The sequence below is a fragment of the Petaurus breviceps genome, unplaced genomic scaffold (genome assembly GCF_028583685.1).
Source record: "Petaurus breviceps papuanus isolate PSGF00001 unplaced genomic scaffold, PetGlider_PUasm1.0 78, whole genome shotgun sequence".
In the NCBI taxonomy this organism is placed as follows: Eukaryota; Metazoa; Chordata; class Mammalia; order Diprotodontia; family Petauridae; genus Petaurus; species Petaurus breviceps.
This window is the reverse complement of record NW_027186502.1, coordinates 99,407-106,799: the sequence shown is the minus strand read 5'-3', so window position 1 is coordinate 106,799 and position 7,393 is coordinate 99,407. Positions and strand designations below refer to the sequence as shown.

The following is a 7,393-nucleotide window of genomic DNA, read 5'->3' as shown; positions in this document are numbered from 1 at the left end:
TGTGTGTGTGTGTGTGTGTGTGTGTGTGTGTGTGTGTGTGTGTGTGTGTATGTTTCACTTATTAGAATGTTATACACTAGGGAAGATTGAAGGCAAAAGGAAAAGGGGACAGCAGAGGATGAGATGGATAAATAGTGTCATGGAAACAACAAACGTGAACCTGGACAGACTTCAAAAGGTAGTGAAGGGGGGCGGCTAGGTGGCGCAGTGAATAGAGCAACAGCCGTGGAGTTAGGAGGACCTGAGTTCAAATCCGGCCTCAGACATTTAACACAAAAACTAGCCGTGTGACCTTGAGCAAGTCACTTAACCCCAATTGCCCGCTAAAAAAAGAAAGGTAGTAAAGGACAGAGAAGCTATGGTCCATGGGGTCCCGATGAATCAGACACAACTGAACAGCTGAACAACAGTAACACACTTCCTTGAGATCAGGGTCAATCTTATTTTGGTAGATGTCCTTCTAATGCTTAGCATAGTATCTTCAGTAGGCATGTAGGATTTGTGCCCAGGAACACCATAATATCTCCAAAAAAATCTTGTTTTGTGTCTCATTTTAAAAGTTTGTATTTTGGGGGGCAGCTAGGTGGTGCAGTGAATAGAGCACTGGCCCTGGAGTCAAAGGGACCTGAATTCAAATCTGTCTTCAGACACAACACAAAAACTAACTGTGTAACCTTGGGCAAGTCACTTTATCCCAATTGCTCTCCAAAAAGCAAAAAAAAAAAGTTTCTATTTTAAAGTAAAATCTAGTTGCCAATTTTAAAAATTAAGTTTCTTTAGTTAAAATTTATTTCCTTAGTTTGATGGGAAAAAGTCCATTCAATAATATTCACCCTTCAAAAAAGCAAGTAAAATTCCCTATTCCCATGTGTATATATTCAATGCTGAATCCTGTACTGTCTACCTACCACGGTCATTCTTGGTTCTTTGTATATATATTTTACTTCTATTTAATATATACCTGTCTCTTCTGTTAGATGGTAAAAATGGAGAAAACAATCTGTCCATAAAGGTGACCTGTAATTTTATCCTCCAACTGCTGCCTCCTTGTTGCCAATAATCCTGCCTGGCTCCTCTTTCTGAATATACTCTCTTCCTGCTTCTCAGACTAAGCCTTCTCTGTCCCCTTTGCAGAATTATCATCCATATCCAACCCCCTGGATTCAAACACCCTGCTCAGCTCTGTCCCAGAGTTTCTACTCTTCTTTCTCTACATTCTTCCTTTACCTGTTCTTCGACTCACATGTTCATCTCTATGACATTTACTCCCAAATCTACATATCCAACCTTCATCTTTCTCCTGACCTCCAGTCTCACATCTCAAACTGTCTTACTAGACATTCCCATGATGAGATCCCATGAGCATCTCAAACTCAACATGTCCAAAATACAATTGATTCTCTTTCTTCCTAAACGTACCTGATTCCTTGCATCCCCATTTCTGGACAAGACCATTATTCCAGAAAGCCAGGTGTGATTCTTTACTCTCACTAACCTCCCCTCCCCCATAACTAATCTGTTGCTAAATCCTGCTGATTCTACTACATTTTTCATATCTGTCCCCTTCTTGATACCACAACCACCCAGGTTCAGGCCCTTATCACTTCTCAATCTGTATTACTGAAGTAGTCTGTCAATTGCTATCCCTGCCTCTAGGCTCTCTTCCTCCAGTCCATTCAATTGTCAAATTGACATTCCAAAAGTTAAGTTCTGACAGTGTTGCTCCCCAGCTCAAGAGGCTTCAATGGCTCCCTCCCTATTGCATCTAGGCAAAAATACAAGCTCCAGTTTGTAGCCCCCACTTCTTCTTTCAGAGCCTGGCTTCCACCTATCTCTCCAGGCAAACTACACATTATTACCCTCTTCTCATGTTCCCATCAAACTGGACTCTTGAAAAAGCAGACTGTAGCCTGGTTGTCAGGAAAATGTAAAGCTGGAACCAGCTTAGATGTAGAGAGATGCACTCACCAATTAGGGCAGCAGAGGCTGAAAGGATATTATAAATGTCTCTTTGATGCTCCATCTCCCTTTACTCTGCCTTGGTATCGGGTGTCTCCCATGCTCTCCTTTTTCAATTTGACCTCTTAGAACCTTTAGTTCAAGGGCCATCTCTTATAGAAACCTTTACTGATTTCTCCAGTTGTTTGTGTCCCTCATCCCTCAAAAAAATTACTTTATATTTCAAAAAAAATTTATATTCACTAATCTGCATCCATATTGTTAGGCCTCCCCTCCCCCTAGCAGGAAGTAATCTCCCTGAGGGGGGGGGCTGTTTTGTTCTTATCTTTGTATCTTCAGGGTCTATTACATTCCCTGGAAGTCACAGTGGTGTTTAATCAATTCTTATTGGATTGAATTGAATAAAGAGTAAAGTATAGAGCGTGAGGAAGAGTGGGAAAAGTTTAAAATAGCCCCAATCGAGAACATGATAGGGAGTCAATAAGAAGTGACTCCACTTGCCCCACTGGGAGACTAAGTGAGGTCAAAGAGCATGAAGTAGCTGGTCTAATCAAACAACATGCTTTCTGAAGTAGAGTGGTATTGGGACTGGAGAAATCAGAGAGCGATGATGAGGTCCCCCTTGCTAGGAGGCTGGTGTGACAGTCACCAGAGAGGAGAAGGTCAAAGTATTAGAAGGGCTGTCTACCTGGATGCTGAAGTCACTGATGAGGATGTCAGGGAGGAGATGGGGAAGACTAGGGAGCAGGTGCTAATGTCCTGGAGGAAGGTAGGAAAGTATTCTGAAAGAAAGAAATAAAAGTGACAAGGATGAAAAGGAGCTAGCATGTAAATGAATGATGTAGACTTCAAACAAAGAGAAATTGGTGAACAATAGTGAGTTGGTCTTGAAGTAGCAATGTGAAACATGGACAGGGCGGGCAGGAATTTTTATTTCTTTATATTTATCTTTATATTCCCTATAGCATGTTTGTTGTTTCAGTTTCATCCAACTCTTCCTGACCCCATTTGGGGTTTTCTTGGTAAAGGTACTGAAGTGGTTTGCCATTTCCTTCTCGAGTTCATTTTACAGATGAGGAAACTGAGGCAAACAGGATTAAGTGACTTGCCCAGGGTCATACAGCTGGTAAGTGTCTGAGGACAGATTTGAACTAAAAAAGATTAGCACTCCAGCCACTGTACCACCTAGCTACACTAACTGAATATTTATTCAACGAAATAAATGAATGAGGCTGCTCAGTCCATTGTTGGGCAGTTCTGGGTGTTAATTCCTTTTTATAAAACTGAACGCTGACATCTTGTATGAAAAAAGAATTTTAAGAGGGGAAGTTCAAGCAAAACCGACATTGAAAAAGTCTGACTTACTATACAGTATCTCACACTTATAATTCCCTTTCCCCAACCTCTTCAGAGAAGTGGAAGATCCCTTCTTTTTGGCCAAATATGGTCACTACAATTTTTCTGGGGTGAATGTTGTGTAGGTATAATATACAAACTGACATCCAAAAAGAATTTCCTCTTCAAAGAGGAAGTGCAGAATATTGACTATGTTGTTGGATTCTGTTAATATGTTAGTTAGTTGTGCTGAAATGATTTTTTTCTTTTTTTTTTATTCTTTGGCACAAAGAGTGGCTTGGCTTGATGGGGAGAAGGGACACAAGAAATAATATTTTGCAAAGTTGTTTTGTTAAAAACAAAAAGCATGAATAAAAATTTTAATTTTTAAAAAAGAAAGCTCTTTTTTTGTTGTTGCACTAAAAACTTAGCCTCCCTATAATTTCCACCTAATTAATTTCCTCAGAGCAAAACCCAATTTCATCTAGAAACAAAGAATGCTAGAGGGAAAAAAAGAGGGCTTGAGGAAATTATTGAACTGAGGATCTACACCACACAATTGTAGGAATTAGTAGAATTGCAAATAGAATGGAGGAGGCCTTGGGAGGCCCAAGGCTGAGCTCCAGAGATAATATTGGAAGACATTGACTAAAGAGGTAATTATTGACTTTTCAGCAGCAGGGGAGGTGGATGGTGCAAATATTATGATGCCATTTTTGCAGATTAGGAAACTGAGACTACAAGACTATGAGTAAAATGACATGTCCCTGGTCACACAGCGAGTGTCAGAATTAGGATTCACCCACAGATCTTCTGACCCCATGTCCAGATTTCTGGAATGATGTAATGTGGGGTAGAGTTTCAAACCAGATAAACTCTAAGGTCCCTTCCTACTTTGGGATCCTAGGAATCTTCTCCCTATCCTGCCTCATCCCCTAGCAGAGTTACAATAACCATAATTCTTTTTTTTTTTGCTTTTTGGAGGGGGGAAAGCAGGGCAATTGGGATCAAGTGACTTGCTCAAGGTCACACGGCTAGTAAGTGTTAAGTGCCTGGTGTCGAATTTGAACTCAAGTCCACCTGACTCCAGGGCTGGTGCTCTATTCACTGGGCCACCTAGCCGCCCCAATAACTATAATTCTTGAACCAGGAATCATTATGCATTGTCTGACAAAGGAAAACTCTTTTGCAAAGCCAAGACAGAGAGAGGTAAGGGGTGAATTTATTTGGAATTCATTGGGAGAACCCATTCTACATGCCCATACACACAGTTATTTGCTCCAGCTCCTCACCCTCCTTATCTTCATATTCCATCCATTACCACATCCTACTCTTTCTTCCCCAAGGGTATCACTCATCTCTCCCTCCCTCTTTTTCTCTTTCCACTAAACTCTGATTCAGGCCCAGGTCATCACCCATATAACCTGTCTAAACCTGCTCCTCCTACTCTGCCTCTCTCAACCTGCAAGTCAGGCCATGATGCCATCATGTTCTCCTCCTCTGACACGGTTCCCTTCTCCTTCCCTCCCTCACTCTATCCCTTCGAAGACTGTCCTCCAATTTACCTCCCTAACCTAAGCCTCTACTCATCTCCATGAGGCTCCAGGCAATCTGACTGGTTTCATTGTTCTCCAAGAACATTTGCCCTTTTCTGGTTTAGGGGACACCGCTCCCCTAGTCTGGAATGACTTCCCTCCCTCTCCCTTTTCCACCTTTCCCAGGCTTGCCAGTTTTTCAACTGCCAGTCCAAATTTCACTTCCTTTGTAAAGCTGTTTTGGACTATCCCAGCCCACAAAGATCTCTCCCTCCCCTTAACCAAACTCAGGCAGCACTTAAGTACTTCTGTGTTGAAACCTACAGTCTCATATTGTTATTTAACTTTTTATGTGTATGTTTTGATTCCCCAGTGAGATGATAACTTCCTTGAGGGCACAAGCCCAAAACGTCTTCAGGTTCTCACCCATCCCCCACCTAGCAAAGTATACAATAAATCAAATATTCAAGAGAATGGATTAGTCAGGGCCTCTTACATTTACTTATTTAGTGACAAACACTGGCATTTAGCACCTCCTCCCCATTTCTCTCCTCTTGCCTCAGGCCAAGTGATCCTCCAAGCTAGGTGTGCCTTCAAGGCTAACTGGCTTAACTGAAGTCCATTTGGCCAAATTCCCAGCTAGAGCCAGCTACACCACCCCACCTCCTCACTCCACCTTCCAGGCATTAAGGACCCTGGGTTTAGGAAATCGTGGCCTGTGCAATTTAGGAACAAAAAGAGCCGGAGATTAGGAAGGTAAGTGAAGACCAGCCTGGAATTGGTAAACTAATAAGTAAAGGGACCTAGGGGAAGCTAGGGGCAACTGGGGGGGGGGGGGCCCACAGAGGATAGAGCACCAAGGCTGAAGTCAAGAAGATGCCTCTTCCTGAGTTCAAGTCCGGTCTTAGACACTTATTAGCTATGTGACCCTGGGCATGTCACTTAACCCTGTTTGCCTCAGTTTCCTCAGCTAAATGAACTGGAGAAGGAAATGGGCAAACCAATCCAGTATCTTTGCCAAGAAAACCCTAAATGGGGTCACGAAGAGTTGGACATGATTGAACAGCAACAAAGGGACCTAGAAGCTGGGGGAGGGGAAAGTTAATAGGGAAGGAAAAGACATGGTCCTAGAAGGAATCTTGTCACACATGAGCAAATACAATGCTGTGTAAACTATGAGAGTATAATTCTAAATAGCACTTGTTAAGCACATCTTCCTCTCCATGTCTCTCCATCCATCCATCCCTTCATTTCCACAGGCCTATGCCTCCTCCTCTTAAGTAACAGAGGTTAGTCAAGGACACATCAGACCTGGACCCTATGCCACAATTCATTGTTGTTGAGTCCTTTCAGTCCTTTCTGACGCTTCATGACCGTATAGGGTTTTCTTGGCAAAGATTACTGGAATGCGTTGCCATTTCCTTCTCCAGCTCATTTTACAGATGAGGAAACAGGATCAAGTGACTTGCCCAGGGTCACACAGCTAGTGTCTGAGGTCTGATTTGAACTCAGCTAGCTGCCGCCACTTCAATCCATAAGAGCCCTATGAACTTGCCGAAAGACATACAAGAGGACCCCCATCTTCCACATCCATCTACCAGGATAGCCGCTTACCTGCCAATGAAAATTCCCCACCCTCAGACATACATCCACCCCCAGTATAGATATAGCTATGTATAGCTATAGATACCCCAAAATAAAACTACATATACGTACAAGATTATATTCTTCTGGAGGGTAGGGACCCTGTCTTTTTCACAGATAAAATTCAAATTATTTTTGTTGAATGAGATAATATAAATGTATATGTATACACATACACAACACATTCATCTACTACCTACCTTCTGTTGGTCCCTTCAGCCTCCAAGTCAAAAAATTGGCAATGGGAAATAATGTAACCCCCAAACTTCCAAACAAGCTGGGTCCCAAGGATGGATATATTAGAGGGAATGAAGGGGTCATGGTGGAAGGGGAGCTGAGGAGATGGAAAGGTCAGTGAGAAGGTAGAATCTGAAGTGAATGAAGGGGATCAAAGAAGATAAATATCATATGAAAAAGAATGGAGGAGCCAAGGGCAAAAGAGGAAGTCATAGAAAGAACTTCCTCCAGGCTAAAGGGTCCAGACCTCTAGTCTGGGAAGCAACACTGTCAGTCTTTACAGAGTAATACTATAAATTGGGTTCAGTCACTTCCAAGTCAATCCTATAGCATGGGCATTTGGGCCAGGCAGGCTTTAAGAGAGATGCTTTCTTGCTCTCCCATACCCCCTCAGCTATTCACCTTCCATTCCCTTTTCTTCTTCTCTTCTACCAGTGGGCTCACTAATTGTTTTGCAATCTCAACTCTACCACCTCTTACTGTCCTCTAAAAAAATCCACTCCCCAAAGGAGGATGACAGGCCAGCTTCTGCCAGCCACCACCGCCTACCTCCAGTTCCTACTACCCTTTCCCATATCAGTTTCTCTCTTTTGAGTTTAAAGAGGCTCTCCTCTCTTCTGGGTTTGGAAAAGGGTGGGGGGAGGAACCGGTGCATGACAGTTTCTATACTCTGTTCAATCTTG

The 7,393-nt window shown here is 42.6% G+C and overlaps 1 protein-coding gene across 4 annotated transcripts in view; it reads right to left on the bottom strand.

The window, feature by feature from the left end:
- SCNN1A (sodium channel epithelial 1 subunit alpha) overlaps positions 1-7,393 on the bottom strand; it is a 27,074-nt gene that overhangs the window by 18,108 nt on the left and 1,573 nt on the right. The window lies entirely within an intron of this gene.